Source organism: Corvus brachyrhynchos, unplaced genomic scaffold (genome assembly GCF_000691975.1).
Source record: "Corvus brachyrhynchos isolate BGI_N302 unplaced genomic scaffold, ASM69197v1 scaffold28, whole genome shotgun sequence".
NCBI classification, from domain to species: domain Eukaryota; kingdom Metazoa; phylum Chordata; class Aves; order Passeriformes; family Corvidae; genus Corvus; species Corvus brachyrhynchos.
Genome location: NW_008246058.1, coordinates 6,238,823 through 6,255,829, shown reverse-complemented (window position 1 = coordinate 6,255,829; position 17,007 = coordinate 6,238,823).

Here is a 17,007-nt window from a genome sequence, read left to right as displayed (position 1 = left end):
CTGCATCCCTGAGGAGCTCATCTGTAGCTGCTCAGTAGTGGAGGGTCCTCTGAGTGTCTTAAGCATGAACTTCAAATCCCCAGGGGTGTTGTGTTTCCCTGTTGGTAGGTTATATATTTGGGAAGTCCCAAGGCTGAGACAGCTTTCACTCTTCCTGGTCACCCACTCCTTCTGTGGTGACCCAGCTTGGACATCATTTGTGCATCAGCCATGGGAAGAAGATTTTGGTGTCTTGGAAAGCCACTGCTGGGACCTGGTAAAGATTTGTTCTTAAGCAGCTGTCATTTATGGCCAACCCCAGGGATCAAATGCATTCTGTATAGACACTGCACCACACCTTGTTTACAGCTTTCCCTTCTCTGAAACACTGACCTGGGTTAAGTGAGCAATGAAACACTGAAAAAAAAAAAAAAATTGAAAAAAAAGTGGATTATTAACTACTAAAAACCAGCAAAGCACTAGGAACCTTCTTGGATTATTTTTCAATGTATGTAACAAAACATTATTGAGAGGAAAGAATATAATCAATACAGAGGAGCATTATAGCTAGCTGTGCAGCAATTTAATGTGAGAAATGGATTAAGGTGACAGGAAAAGTCAATGCAGTCTTAAATTAAAGGTGAGGAAAGTCAATGAAAAGTCAAAGCTGGTTAGGAGTCCATCAGGTAAGAGAGGCTAAAGCTCTGGTAAGTACAAAGTGCCTCAGAAACCTTACCTTATCACTGTAGCTCTGTGTTTTTCATGTTTGTTCAACAGAGTAACTGGGTATGTGTTTGTTCTCAGTTTGAACCATTAAACGATTTGAATTCATTGAGCTATTTCAAAGAAGATTTGCAAAAGTGAAGAAGTCTGGGGTTTTATCTTCTTTGTTTAAGGAATAAAAATGTGGAATTTTCCCTCGGTGTTATATTCGCAAACCAAAGTCACTGGAGAATAAACAGGATTATAATGTTGCTGGTACCAGAGGAGACAGCTTTGGTTAAATAAAGTAGGGATAATTTTTACCTGCAACTTTAGCTCAAATTGTAGCTTTGTTTTGTTATATGAAAACAAATTATAAGGAAAAAAATTTGCATTTCAGCAACACCTCTGCCTTTAATTCTCTGGGGTTTAGAAACCCTTTGATAAACTGAGCGAAAAAATGCTGTTTCTCTAAATTTTGTTGTAATACTCAAAATCATGGATATTCAACAATGGTTGCTGTCAAAAGGCTCTGCTCATAAGTCCTTGATTTCTCATACTCCTACTGGAATATAAGGCTGACCAGAAAAACCTCAAAATGTCATGGCCCATGTGCTATGATTTATATGCTAATATCTTGCGTAGCTGTTGAGATTTCAATATTTTTTAAGGCTTTGACCAGTTCACAGCAGGAACCAGCACTGCTAGTAACATGGAGAAAACATACTGACGAGGAGCATTGGATTCTAGGTCTTTGGTTGCTCAGTCATGTTTTTGTGGCTTCATTTTTGATGATGCTGAAGTTTCAAGTTATGTGTCAAGCTACCTGTTAGTGTTCAGGCAGAAGCAGCCTGGAAAATCTTGTCTTGCAATTGCCATTACCTGAGATGTCAGGCAGAGCTTTCTCTTGCCTTTAGCGTCTCCCAGGTGTGCAGCAGAACTTGAAGGAACTTCCATCACTTGCACCTTCTGATGCCAGAAGACAGGCCGTTGTTTCAGTGCAGTCTTTGCTCCGTTGAAGCTTAACACTTGCCCCACTTACTAGCTATAGTAGTCACCAATTATTTGTTCTCTACTTAAAAAAAGCTGCTTTACCTAGACATAATCTGTAGCATAAATGCATGTGAATCTGGCCTTTAAGCCAGGACCAACAGGTCATATTTCAAAACACAGCACTTTGTGACATGAAATAACAGTAAATCCACACTGAAGTAGGCACCATGTATTTCCCCCCTTTGCAGGTGACTAAACTTTCTGACAAGTAACAGAGATTGAAATCTCTGCCATCACAGAACATAGATAATGAAACAAAGCAGTTAGCATATTGGGGCTAGAAATTTTGGGGGCTGCCAGTGTTCAACTCTAGTTTGCAAACAATTCCTTTGTAGTACTTTGAAAACAAACCAGTGGGAGGCACCAAGTCAGAATAACAATTTAATAGGGAAATTGAAAAAAAATAAAGGCAGAAAACACTGGTTCAAACTGACAGAGTCAGGATACAACCTGACACCCTGTTAGTCAGGGTGGTGGTAGCAGTCCGATAAAATGGTGGCTGCAGTCCTCCTGAAGTGGTGGATGTGGTTCTGTTGAAGCAGTGATCCTGTAGAGAGGTTTGCTCTTCCTCAGAAGGTCCAGTGGTGGCTATGTAGCTCCTGTCCTCTAGGAAACCAGTGGAAAGGTTGTTTCTGGCGTTCAGAATCTCAGATTATATCCAGGATGGGATGCTTGGTTCCGTCCTCTGGGTGGAGCATCTCACAATGGGGTAATGAGTCATGAGGCCAGGCATTGATGGGCTCATTAACAGAGGATGGTCAGGAGGGAGTTATCTCTGAGTCATGTGCCGTGGCATTGATGGGCCATTAACAGAAAGATAGTCTGGGGGGAGGAGGCACTGCCCCACCTGGTTTCAACAGCTCATGAGGATGGTAATAGAATACAGTGCAACCCAGGACATCCTTGTACCACAAAAGCAGAAGATAAAAAGAGTTATAACAGATGTAAAACTGTAGTCTTGTCAACTTTGTTGACTCCTCTGAATGGTGGGGTTGAAAGTGCAAAGGCTTTTAGGTTGAAAGGCTTTTATTCCAACAGCTAAACAGCACAATGCAGTCTAGCTCCCACAGAAACCTGGAGAAGAAGATTTGCAAAGAGAAGACTTCAAGTCTCAGTTTGCTTGCTACATGTTTTTCAATCATTCTGTCGATCGTTAACAAGAGCACACACAAGAAAGGCAATGGGCAACCGCAGGTCATAAGCACTGATTTATTTACTCACTTTTCTTGTAGTGGAATATGGAAGAGGTTTGAAGTCCATGTCAGTGGTCATGTTGCTCTCTAACAGAGAAATGTATCTTGCTATTTAGAAGTAAATATCTGCAGAAAGTCAGAAGTAGCAACAATCACCAGAGTGGATTGATTCTGGTTATGTAGAAGTATCTATTTTAAATTACTATCCAAACCTTCTTTTTACAGTGAAATTAAATCCAGACTTTTCTCTAAGTTTAGTCAGTTCATCAGCAGACTTATGGGGAATTTGGGCTTAGGAGACCACCCCAACTGACCTGTTTCTGCATCTGAAAACACCATGAAATACAGCGTGGCAGCCTCAATTACACTTCTCTCCTATATAGACCTGACATTTGGATGGGAAGTGTGTTTCACCCAGTCATACATGCCCCATTCACAGCTAACACAAGTGGCCTCTTGATGCTCAGGACACCTTTGGGCTGGGGATGGCTGTGGGCAATAAATTTCATGGCAGATACATGACATTAAGCCTGTCCTTGGCTTAAGTTTTCTGATTGCTCCAAAGGCAGAAAGAGTAAACAGGGACTTGAGAGCATTTTCAGTGAGCTTCAGACTCACTGCTGCTTCATAGCCTCTTGCATGGGCATTTGTTTTTGCCATTTCCAGCCTAGACAGCAGAACTTGGGACACTCAGGGGAAAGTTTCAATGTGTCTCTGTGGCAATGGTATCACTGACACCAAGCTGCAACATCAGTGAGGGCTTTTGTCTTGCTCTCGCTAGTCTTTCAAAACGTGCACATTAACTCTTCTTGTGAGGGTGTCCAGAAGATTTGGTTTTGAGAAAAGTAAGTAGGGCTAGAAAGCTGATTGCTGAAGTATTTAGAAATTTTAGTTGCTTAAGGGAAGAAATAGAAACTAATGAGGAAGGACATGCCAATTTTAATGTGATGTTGCTGCACCAAACACAGATTTGCAGAGATTTTAAAGTTCATGGGGTGTGGAAGAGTCATGCTTATACTTCTGCTAATATCGTTCATATTTAACCTTGCCCTCATAATCAACCTAAATTAAATGAGTTTTCAGTCCACAAATCCATCACATACATATGATGTTCTAATCTTACTCACACACCAAGGGAATTTGTTTCTCTAGCTAAATCCCTAACACAACATTATATAGATAACTTGACAGCTTATGTAACAAGCACAGTTTGGGTTGGTGAATGTGTATGGGGAATGTGGAGAAAAGGAAAAAGAAGACGTAGGTTCATAAAGGAGGGAAAAGTGTACTGCGAATTATTCTACTATATAAATATTTCCTTGAGCTGCAAGCATGCCAGTGTGGAGTGAGATAAAGGACCAAGATTAATCTGAAAAACAGAGTAATGCTTAGTTCTTAGGGAAAATCAAGGTGAAATGCTCTCAGTTCTAATCTACTTCCATTTACCTCATTTGACTTTCTTTCCTCAGACTTCAGAAGAAGTAGGCTTCATCACAGCAGAGTTTTATATCTTTTTATTTTATTATAGTTATACCATATGGCCTTAATCGCTTACTCTTGTCCTCCTAAGAGTCTGAACCATCAGTTGCAGCTGAAACATGTTAACATTTTACAAGATTTCCAAAGACCTTGTCCTTCCACTGGAATAAAAACCCTTAAGGGGCATAGCACGCAAAATGAACAAAGCTTTTATGCTCCAAGTGTGAATTTAGCTGTCACCCATGGTGCTGTCATTCAGTCCCTTCCTTCTGCCTGAAGGTGGTCTGGTTATTGCTCAGGACTGTGAAGATCCAAGCAGGTCATGCTACTACCCACTGTAACAGAAGCTGGCAGCAAGGTGTACCACCTTCCCATTGGGTTTTCACTCTGCCAGCACTTCAGAAAGAGAGAATCTCCAAGTACGGAAATCAAAAGCCTTTGAATCAGCCAGTGAAAACACCCTGTTTTCCTGACTCTTAAACACCCAGAATAATAAATCTAGTTGGAGGGGACTTGTGGAGGTCACCCCGTTCAACATACAGTTCAATGCAGGCCTAATTAGAGTAGGCTGCTCATCTCCAGCTGAGTTTTAGATCTCTCTAAGGATAGATATTCCACTCCTCTCATGGCCACTTATTCCAGTATTTGATCACTGTCACGATAAAAGTTTTCCTTCTATCAAAGAGGAATTTCCCAAATTTCATATTGAGTCTGTTGCCCTCTGATCCTGTCTCTGCACACAGCTCTGAGAAGAGTCTGTGTCTTCTCTGCATCCTCCCATTAGCAGTTTCAGGTAGCAGTAAGATCTCCCTGAACTATCTCTTCTCCAGGCTGAAAAAAATCCAGTCCTCTGCCTTTTCTCCTAGTCATTTGCTTGAGCCCCTGACCATGTTGGTGTCCTGTTCACTGACTTGCTCCAGTCTGTAAATGCCTTTCTTGTACTGAGGAGTCAGAAATCATAATCACAAACAAGACTTTGATCAAAGGAATCATCCGTAAAAGAATAATGAAATCTCAGTAGGAACTTTGGGAACCTGTATCAAATCTTTCCTTAGTCTTATATCAGGACATGCCTATCTTAGCACTAAGATCTTAACAGGTTAAGATGAGTCAGTCTGGAGTACAGACTTACAAGAAGCACCAACCTTACCCATGAATTCTCATTGGAAGCTGAAATTGAGGCCTTCATATAAAGTTTAATATAAAGATGAATGCAATCTACATCAATTCACTGAAGTTGTTTCTCTAATCCTCTTATGTGCATCAGCCCTTCTCCCTCAGGGGACATAACACACACAAAGTGCTTCATTATCTTTATTCTTCCAAGCTTAACTGAAGCAAACTCTTCACAGATGAAGGCAGAGCCTTTTCCAGTCACAAATTTACTGAAAAGACTAGAGGAGACCTGGTGAAGTTGAGAAGGTTTTTGTAAGGCAAAGGCTGATTTTGAAGGGTACTTGTTCAGAAGAAGCTGTTTTGACTTCTCTCACTATTACTGTTAGCAATTTCATCAACATGCAGCTTACATGCAAGTAGCAAGGTCACTGTTATATGTTACAGCTTCAGAATCATAGAATTGGTTGGAAAAGACCTTTAAGATCCTTGGGTCCAACCCTTAGCCTGTCACTGCCTAGTCCACCACTAAACCTTGTTCCTAAGTGCTACATCTGCACATCTTTTAAATACCTCCAGGGATGGTAATTGTTCCAATGTTTGATAAGCCTTTCCATGAAGAAATTTTTCCTAATATCCAATCTAAACCTTCCCAGGTGCAGCTTAAGGTAATATCCTCCTTTCCTGTCCCTTGTTACCTGGCAGAAGAGCCTGACCCTGCTGGCTACAGCCTCCTTTCCAGGAGTTGTAGAGAGTGATAAGGTCTCCCCTGAGCCTCCTTTTTTCCAGGCTAAACACCCCCAGCTCCCTCAGCTGCTCCTCATCAAACTTGTGCTCCAGACCCTTCACCATCTCTGTTGCCCTTCTCTGGACACGCTCCAGCCCCTCAATGGCCTTCTTGTAGTAAAGGGTCTAAAATTGAACCAAGGATTTGAGGTGTGGCCTCATCAGTGCTGAATACAGGGAGGAAACCTGCTGGCCACATTCTTTCTGATACAAGCCAGGACACTACCAGTCTTCTTGGCCACCTGGGCACACACTGGCTCATGCTCAGTCACTGTCGACCAGCACCCCCAGGTCCTTTTCCAATGGCACCTTCCCAGCCACTGTTCCCCAGCCTGTAGCACTGCATGGGGTTGTTGTGGTACAAGTTCAGGACCCAGCACTAGGCCTTGTTGAACCTCATACCATTGGCCTTGTCCCGTTGATCCAGCCTGTCCCTTTGTAGACCTTCCCACTCTCTGGCAGATTTCAACACTCCACCAAACTTGGTGTTGGCTGCAAACTTTCTGAAGTGGCACTTCATGCCCTTGCTCATATCATTGATAAAAGTATGGAACAGAACTGGTCCCGGTACTGAGCCCTGGGAACATTCAGGGTGCAGCTGCCAACTGAATTTAACTCCATTCCCGACCACGGTCTGGGGCCAGCCATCCAGCCAGTTTTTTACCCAGCAAACTGTTCACCTGTCCAAGCCATGAGCAGGCAGTTTCTCCAAGATAATGTTGTGGGAAATGGTATCAAAGGCTTTACTGAAGTCCAGGTAAACACATCCACAGCTTTTCCCTGATTCACCAGGAGAGTCACCTTGTTATAGAAGGAGATCAGGTTGGACAAACAGGACCTGCCTTTCCAAACCCATGCTGACTGGGCCTGATCCTCTGGTTGTCCTGCATGTGCTGTGTGATGGCACTCAAGACAATTTGCTCCACAACCTTTCCCAGTGTCAAGATCAGACAGCCTGTAGTTCCCTGGATCCTCCTTCTAACCCTTTTTGTAGATGGGTGTCACATTTGCTAATTTCCAGTCAACTGTGACTTCCCCAGTTAGCCAGGACTGATGATAAATGATGGAGAGGGCTTTGCAAGCTCTTCTGCCACCTCCTTCAGTACCCTCAGGTGAATCCCATCCAGCCCCATGAACCTGTGTGTGTCTAAGTGGTGCAGCAGGTCACTGGCCATTTCACCTTGCATTATGACATCTTCTCTGTCTTCCAGCTCAGGGGTCTGTTCACCTGGAGAACAACCGGTCTTAATGTTAAAGACTGAAGCAAAGAAGGCATTAAATAACTCAGCCTTTTACTCATCCTTTGTCACCATGTTTCCCCTCACATAATAAAGGATAGAGATGATCCTTAGCCCTCCTTTTATTGCTTTTGAAACCCAAAAGAATGCAGGGATCGCCTCTTTTAGAGTCTTGGCACAAGCTGGAACTGACCAAACATCTGGTTCACCCTTGGTAAACTGTGCTTGTTAGTTCATATTTGGTTTTCACAACTGTTTCTTTTACACTGCATTCTGTAAATCTGGAGAGTTTCAACATGTCCTTTGTCCCCTTTGATGTAAAAAACCCTGTCTACGAAAATACTTTTTTTCTTTAATTTTCAAGGGCACTTTTAAAGACTTCCCCTGAGCCACTCTATACCACAGAAGCGCCCCAGGACAGCTGTAAGGTCTCTGTTTCCCTTTATGGAAAAAAAAAGGGATTTTTATTCTAATTAAAAAATTTAAGCCACCAGTAACAAACAGTTATCAATCATGGTTCCCATTTCAGGATGAAGTATTATTGACATGACCAAAAAGAATTGTACCCATTTCTTGCCCAAAATTTCTTTTTTTAATCTTCATTTTTATTTTAAGATAGTTTGTTTCTCCAATAGAAAAGATAGTTTCATCTGCAATAAAGCAGTCAGAAATGGTTCCAAGTTTTCATTTTTTAATAATTTGCCAGCTATATTCCATAATTCCAGTGCTGCTCTCTGCACTGATCCCACATCTATTGGGAATTTTCTGTGTACTTGTATTCAAAGGCAGGCTGATGGATTCAGTATGACTTTTGCTATTTTGGAGCTTTTCTTTTTCCTAGCATTAAGAGAAATCCCTTCAGTTCAGAGTGTAGAGATTTTAACTGCTAATACCTCAGGTAGCATGAGGGCTGACTCCATGAGTAACCAGAGTGGCTTGGCATCTGTGATGGAGAGAAAACATAAATTACTTTGTTTGCAGGATCAGAGTAGCATGTTTCCTCTGCCTTGGATGCTTTCCGTGATTTTAAAAACAGAGCACTTAACAAAATATTATTTACTTTATCACTGCATCTAATCACTGATATGCAATGGCATGTGAAAAATCTATGGGTTTGCTGGGGCAAAATTATGTAGTTATCATGTGGTGGGGGTTTGTGACCTTGGCACCATGGAGAAATTTTGCTGATCTTACCCAAATGCCTTTTGGAACCTGTCCATTGGAGAAGGAAAAAGAAGCAATCTATAGGAGCCATTTATCAAGTATGGAAAAAGAAAAGGAGAGAAGGTCACAGGTATGACCTTCTTTGATCTCTTCCACAGCCCGTGATGTAGTGGCACTAAACAACTCCTGTGCCAGATGCATAAGATCATGAAGATGACTGTGTAAAGGGGAAACAGATGAGCCCACAATGGCCATAGCAGAGAACCACAGCATGTGCTCACCAGTGGTTGATATATAACACACCACAATTATAAAAAGGCTTTCTGATAATCTTTTCAATGGCAAAATTTTGGGCATTTGGAATGCTCAGGAAGATGACTCAGTCTTCATTGATAACAAAGCATAGCTGTGTCATGTTTGCTGACTACCTTGGCTAACTGCTGTGCAGATAAGCAGATACCCATGCCCTGACATGCTGTTGGCCAGGCTGAATTATGTAAGTCATTACCAATGTATAATTTACATTGAAGAAAAAACAACAAATCCAGGGTCTTGTTTTCTTTACAACTGTGCCTTTTACACTGATGACATGAAGTCCTACTTGTGACTATGTGGCAATGCTGAGAACCCAGAAAGTCTTCAGCTTCTGAAATGCAATAGAATCTGCCTTAATTATTTGGGAAAAAAGAGACTCCACACCACAGGCAAGTTGAACAAAGGTCTTCAAGTCTGTTGGGCTACAGACTGAGCATTTTGTGAACAGTCTCAGGCCAATCACCATCTATGACTGTGTAAAAATTATAAGAGCAAGAAATTCACTTTCAAACAAAATATGGGCAAAATACAATTTGATCAACTCTGTCTTAGCTGAAGGCAGAGGTAGGAACCTGAGCTGAAAAACAGTGTGAGTGCCACATGAACACTGACATATTCATTCTCACCTTTAAGGAGTTATTATCCCTACTTCAGAATACAGAGAAATGAGAGGCAGGGAGAACAAGTGATTTGCCCAGTCACAGTTAAAATCTATAGTATGGATAGAAAATAAATCCTGATCTATAGAAATCTGTGTTTGAATTGCAAAATGACCCTTTCTTCATTTTATGGATAGGTGTTTAGAGGACTTAGCAATGTGAAAATAGTTTAATAACCCTGGCAAACATGCCACAAATCCATAGCTGTTGTATATAAATATCTCTCAGATATCATTGCACTTCCCAATCTGTCCTCTATTCCTTTTGCTGACTCAGTAAGGTGTCACATAAAATTAGACTGAGAAGTTAACACATTAAGCATTTATTGACCTCAATAAGTTACAGTCAAATATGCCCAGTGTCTTAATGAACAGAAATAAACGGTCATTTAAAATACTCATACAGTAACTGTGATGTGATACAAAATATTAGTTATTTATTATAACAGAATAAGTATTAAAGTCTTTAACTCTTAAAATACCAAATTACAAGGGTCAAGGTCCAAGATTATCCTATTTGTCTGATCTACTTGTAAGACATCCCAAAGAACTGGCATATGCCTTGTTATCACTATAAAAATCCTTCCCTAAAGTCACTTACTTCTAATAAAAAAATATTTCAGCTCTAACCTAGCAATATCAAACAGAGAGTAGTCACTGCTTTGTCCTTTCCATGGCAAGGGTATCAAACAGAAGATTAAATTAGCTCTATAAACCAAAGTGGGGGTTTTTTTAAAGAAAAACCTTTCTTCACTTTGGTTCCCCAGGAAGTCTCCCCTGCCCTCTCTGCACACATTAGCAGAGAAGAAAAGTCTCAAATTCTGCAGGTGAAATCTTTATTTTCCTCAAGGTGATGGCAAAATATCAATCAATTTAAGGCTGTAGTTTCACTGCTGGCACTTAGCAAGAAACAGGAGAGAAGCCCATAACGAAGATCTCTGCCTTAAAAGTCCCAGTCTCTGACATCTGCATTTGGATGGCCATCTACTGAAGATACACATTTTTGCCAGCTGCTTTGTATGACTGAGAGCAAGAAACACCTTTTGCTAGAGACAAGGAAACTCCTGTTAGTCCTTAGATGTCTTTGCATTGATGTAGCAAAAACTTTGGGGCTAGGATTGGTGTGGTACTAACTTGCAAAGCCTGGAAAAGAGAAAGCCTCGAGGGTAAAGTAGGAAAATTCCTCTTTAGCCCCTGAGCTTGAATGAGGAGGCAGATTAATTTTTCTTTTACAAATGCTCATTTCAGTTCAGAGGAGGTATGGCCTAAAGGGCATGCTGACGACATTCAGTTTTATATTTCTTCCTCAGAAAGCTTAATGAATATGTTTGAATGCCTCAGGAAACCTCTTGTTAAGGAGCTGGATGAGAATGAGGTCACACAAAGGTAACTCAGAATTTGAGGAAGCATAAAAAGGACAGGAAAAAACCGAAATTGTTTTATGTTGTCACAACTGCAGTCAGTTGACTATTTTCCTAGTGCTGAGAATTCAGTTTGCGATCCTTGGAGCCACAGGTTTCAGTGAATATTAGGAACCTGGTTGCCTTTTCGAGAGCCTGGCAGGTCCAAAACATATTCTTGCTTGGAGTCTCTCACCACATGCCACAAAGTTTCCCTGAGAAGGGCACCTTGAGGACATCAGTAGAGAAGCTGTCTTGGTGTCCTTTAAATTTTCTCTTGGCAACACTTGCCCTGCCTGTTTGTTAACATTTGCTGTAATATCATCAAACTCAGCATCTCTTTTTGACCGGATGCCCCAGCTAAACCCTTTCAGAGTTCCACGTCCCTCAGCTCTACAGAAAGGAGGTGAGTGACGAACACTTTGTCACTCCAGCTGACAATGGAGATGTCAGAACAAATTAAAGATATCTTCACAGCAAGCATGTTGTTTAAACTTTAATAAACCTTTTGTCTCTGCTGTGCCCTTTGACTGACCCCTGTGCAGCAGCCAGGGACAGGAGCTCAGCCAGTGTCGCTGTCAGAGCAGAGCTGGACCTTGGGGCTCAGCTGAAACTCCTGCTGCAGCACATCCTCGGGGCTCTGCAAGGGCCACAGCCATGCTGACCAGCATTCAATAAGAATAAAGCAAATAAATGTATAAATAAGAGATTAATAGATGAATGTGAAGTGAGTTGAAATGCTTTCCTTCCCTTCAGCACACCACTGCATTTCACTTCAGAGAAACTGGTTTGGGGTTAGAAAAACATCACTGAAAATAGACACTGGCCCTTATCTGGCAAATAATGAGACTGGGAAAAAGTATTCCTCTGTTGGGGCAGCCTTCTGCTCTAGATGACATGCAATGTCTTTATTACTGGATTACTAGATATCAAATTAAGTCTAAACTCCAAAGCCTATGGTAGTGTTTGCATGAAATAAAATATCTTCCTTTGCAAGATAACTTCTGTAGACACAGAGAAACCTTTAGATTGCAAAAATTCCTCAGCAAAAAACACTTGGCAAGAAATCTCACTGATAAAAGAAAATATTCTTCTTCAAACTATTCTAAAAATCCTGTGACCAGTAGAAAAGAAATGCAGCCAGCTGGGAAGAGGGAGAGGCCCATAGGAAAATGAGAACATGAATCTGACAGAATCTTAGCATGGTCCCAGTCAAATTTGCTTTGAAATTGCACTTTAAATTATTTCTGCAGAGCCAAAGTCAGATTACTGCCACTTTTTAGCATACCTGATGCTGACAACTGTCAGCATCTCATTGATTTTTGCAATAGTTTATGATTTATCTCTGGAAATGGGTGACTCAGTGCCAATCTCAGGCAAGTTTTTTGAAAGAAAAAAAGGCAGCCACAAGGTCCAACCCTAATGGTCATCAGAAAATCTGAGAGTGTAACAAAAATGCCTTTTTACTACAGGCCCAGAAATCAGATGGTAAATATAGTAAATCTAACCTTTCATTCAGTCATGTGAGCTCAATCTCAGTATTTGTAGCTTCAGCATGACTTTGGGGATAGGCAATAATAAAGTCTCCTTGTCTTCTTTGACAAAAGGTGTAGCCCTTCTGTCCTTTTGGTTCTTCTCAGGGCAATTCCTCTTCCAAGCTGGCAGTGTATCCTTGGCCCGTGGGGCATCTAATGCAAAAGCTATATTAAAAAGAATCTAGCAATTGCATAAGAGATACCCATTTTCCTTCTTCTGAATTGATTTCTTCTCTCTTCTTGCAGTTTCCTTCTTCTGGTAGTCAGGCAGTGCTGCTTACACACAAAGCCAGATCAGGATGAGTGGTTGTTCTGCTGTGGTGGGGAAGGTTGTCCTCATCTCATTACTTCTGTCCCTGCTCCTACCCTTTTCACCTGTACAGGTCTTTGCTCCAGGGCAGTGTAACACTTCCCTTTTGGGAGTGTTTTGCATGCCTTTAAATCTTCCTCACAAAACAACTGATGATTTAGCTAATATTGGACACACCAGATTAAAATGAGGACTGGAAGAGACTGACATTTATGTTTACTGCAAACTGACAGCTATGATTCTGGATATTCATGTTTAAATTTATTGCTGCCTTTTTTTTTTTTTTTGGTCAGTTTCACAAACTTGAATGACACATATTTACCAAAATTGGAATTTACCTGGCCAGGTAATGGCAGAATTAGTCATAAACTTACTGAGAGGAATGGATAAATTTCTGACAGGCATGGGTGCCATGGGCACAGGCAGACCATGTACTGGCAGGTCAGGAATCAAACACCTTCAGGAATAAAAGCCTGCTCATTTTTTCCAGTAATGAATTGCAGTTTTCCCTCTATTTCTGGTGCACTTTCTGCCATGGAGATATTGAATGTAATTTTCCTTTCTGATAGTTGCATCAAATTGTATTCATTAGCACTTTGTACAACCCAGCGTCTTTCAACATTTGAATTGAATCTCCTTTCCAAAATACTTTTTCTCCAATTCTGGAGACTATTTCATCTTTCTGCTGTGTCAAATACTGTCTACAAGATTGTATGGAAGCTGCTTATTAGTTTCCTTAACACTTTCTATTATTGGAGGGCTTGCCTTTCCATTTGCAGGTATACCTGGAAAACTATAAGCTGAACAGGTATTTGCTCTACTAGTGATGATGCAGGCCAATACTATAACTACAAGAAGAGTGTCTGTCTCCTGATTACTTATAATTTTTGATAACAGAATGTAGAAAGCAAAGCCTTATCCCAGTATAACTTTTATTTTTATCATCTCTGAGCACATGTTCAAGCTTCCTCACTTTTTACACGCATTAGCTGATTCCTCTGAAGAAAGAAAAATGGTAAATTTCCTTGTTGGTGTGTGTGCATCATGCTGACTGCATCAGGAAAACCTCTGCTCCAGTGGGGAATATTCAAATCCTTTCTGGCAACATCATTCCCCTACCATCAAAACAGGAGTGTTTTGTTGCCTGAGAAATCTTGTATTACATCGATGAAAAATACAACAAATATGCAACATGGGAAGATGCTCTTCAAACAGATCTTTTGCAAGATCCTGTGTTCTAGGAAGTTTTATTCCCATGCTGTGGGACTGACCAATTAATCAATTTAATAGTAGAAGGCTCTGAGTACCAAAAAAAAGCTGTTTAAGATAAGACTTTCAAAAGCACAAATATGCATTGAGGTAAATTTAAAAAGGAACACATTTTATACCAAAATAAAACTTCTTAAAATTTCTCTGTGGTTTGTTTTTGTGGCTTGGGTTTTTTTGTTTAATTTTAAATAAAAGAATGTAATGAAAGACATAAGTGTACTAATTGTGAGTAATTAAAATGGAAACCTTCAGAGTCTGCTTGCCAAGCTGTACAGACATGGTAGAGAGATGGTGTTCATAGCATTCCTTCACTGAGGAATTCCCAGCAATGCAAGGGAAGGACACACAGCCACTTCCAAAGCTAAACCATGCCAAGGGATATAGCATGGTTACCTCTGTGTCAGGTCTGTTCATGCCTTGAATCTGACTTGCTTTATCCTGCTTTATGAATATAATTTAATACTTTTATACATACAGGTGTGTGTGTATGTGTGGGGGTTACATGCAAAAAGATGAAAGCAAACATATTGTTTAAACATGCTATTTAAAACTGCTTTGATGCAAAACAAAGAAAATTGAGGAGAGTTAGCATTCAAAGCACCATTTCACTGGTATTTACTGAGAAATCAGACCTAATACAGACAGCACAATGCATTTTTTTTTATTCCTGCTAACTGTGGTTTTATTTGCTTACCAGCGCAAATAAAATCGTTTTCACTTCTTCCAAAAGATATTCCTGGATAAAAGGTTGTGTCACAGCAGCAACTCAGCAGGAGAGAACTCAGAATGACCAAAACCACAAATCAAAGCAGACATTAATAAAACAAACAAACAAACAAACAAACAAACAAAAGTAAACCCAGGAAAGACAGGAGGTGTTTTTCATCTGCATGCTTATTATCGGCAAAGAATAGCCTGTCTCATTGGCACTTGAGCTGCTAGAAATCCCTACTGCAGTGGGAAGGTTATTCCGCACACAGGATGTCAAACTGACAGTGTGGTCTTGGTGCAAGGGCTCTGGCAATCATCAAAGCAACTGTGATGGATGGACTGTTGACTACAGATGACAGCAAGAAAATAGCAAGAAGGTATGGCAGAAAGCAACAATTGAGGGTTATAATGACAGAAACTGCAAAGATGCCTCATTCCCATACATCATGAATAAACAGAAATGAGGCTTGTAGTTCCATGGAACGTGTTAATATTGAGTGCTTATGCAGTGTCTTAAACCTACGCACACCAACTTTGTGTAAATATATGCCAGCATAAATCAGATGAAGTTTGGAGTTCTGGATTAAAGGGTTTCGAGTGTGGATTTCATTTCCTGACAAAAAAACAGGCTTTGAGGGAAAGCAGATGTTTTCCATGAATGTTTCTCTTGCACTAGAAAGCTATTTTTCTAAAAAAAAAAGGAGACATCAGAAAGAATCTGCTCAGGACTCTTGCAAAAATAGACCAGAGGAAAATATTATCTTGCAGACGCATTTTCTGTAGTGCACAAGGAACAGCTTGTGTAAACACACACATTTGCATAGAGGAGAAATGCAACAGAAGGAAATTATGCTGACATCCAAGTTCAATTATTTTTCTTTTTCCAAGATTTCCAACTATTACACATGTATTAATACTTATAACACCAGAATGAGAACACCTCTGGAGGTATTGTATCTGCATTATAATAATGGAGCTTTATTGGAGCCATCATACAATATTTTCAGAACTTTGAGTGAAGAGGAAGGTGAAGCCAGACAAATTTTCCTTACACCAGCACATTGTATTTTTCCTTCACTGCATTGCAGTATAACAACTGCTTTGCTTGGCAGAATGGCATTTCATTACCCAGACATATGGGAATTAATTTAAAAAATGGCTAAAGAATTAAACCATCCAATTAATAGCAATAGTTGATCATTAATTCCCATTGACTGGCAACACTGGATGTACAGACAGACTGGGGAATGAGAGGCTGGAGCAGTGCCATGGAAAGGGACCTGGGGGTCCTGGTCAATGGTGAGTTGAACATGAGTCAGCAGTGTCCTGGCAGCCAGGAGGGCCAACCCTGTCCTGGGGGGCATCAGGCACAGCATCACCAGCCAGGCAAGAGAGGGGGATTGTCCCTCTCTGCTCTGCACTGGGGTGGCCTCACCTCAAGTCATGGGTACAGTTTTGGGTGCCACAACGTACGAAAGGCATAAAGCTACTAGAGAGTGTTGGAGGGTAATGAGGATGGTGAAGGGCCTTGAGGGGAAGCTGTACGAGGAGCAGCTGAGGTCACTTGGTCTGTTCAGCCTGGAGAAGAGGAGACTGAGAACAGACCTCATTGCAGACCACAAGCTCCTCATGAGGGGAAGAGGAGGGGCAGGCACTGATCTCTTCTCTATGGTGACCAGTGACAGGACCCGAGGAAATGGCTTGAAGTTGTGTCAGGGGAGGTTTATGTTGGGTATTAAAAAAAAGTTCTTCATCCAGAGGGTGTTTGGGCACTGGAACAGGCTCCCCAGGGAAGGCATCACAGGGCCACACCTGACAGAGCTAAAGAAGCATTTGGACAACACTCCCAGGTGTGTGATGTGACTCTTTGGGATGGTGCTGTGCAGGGCCAGGATGATTCTTGAGGGTCCCTTCCAAATCAGCATTAGAAATTTTTTCTAAGTAGTAGAAGTATGAACTGAATATAAATCCATGAAGACCATCTCCCTAAACTCATCATATGAAGAAGTTTCCAACGTACTCTTTTTGAGTGCTAACTCAGTATTTAGGCATTTTGTTCTACCTCTCAAGAGGACATGACATTTCTTTTCATGATGCAACAT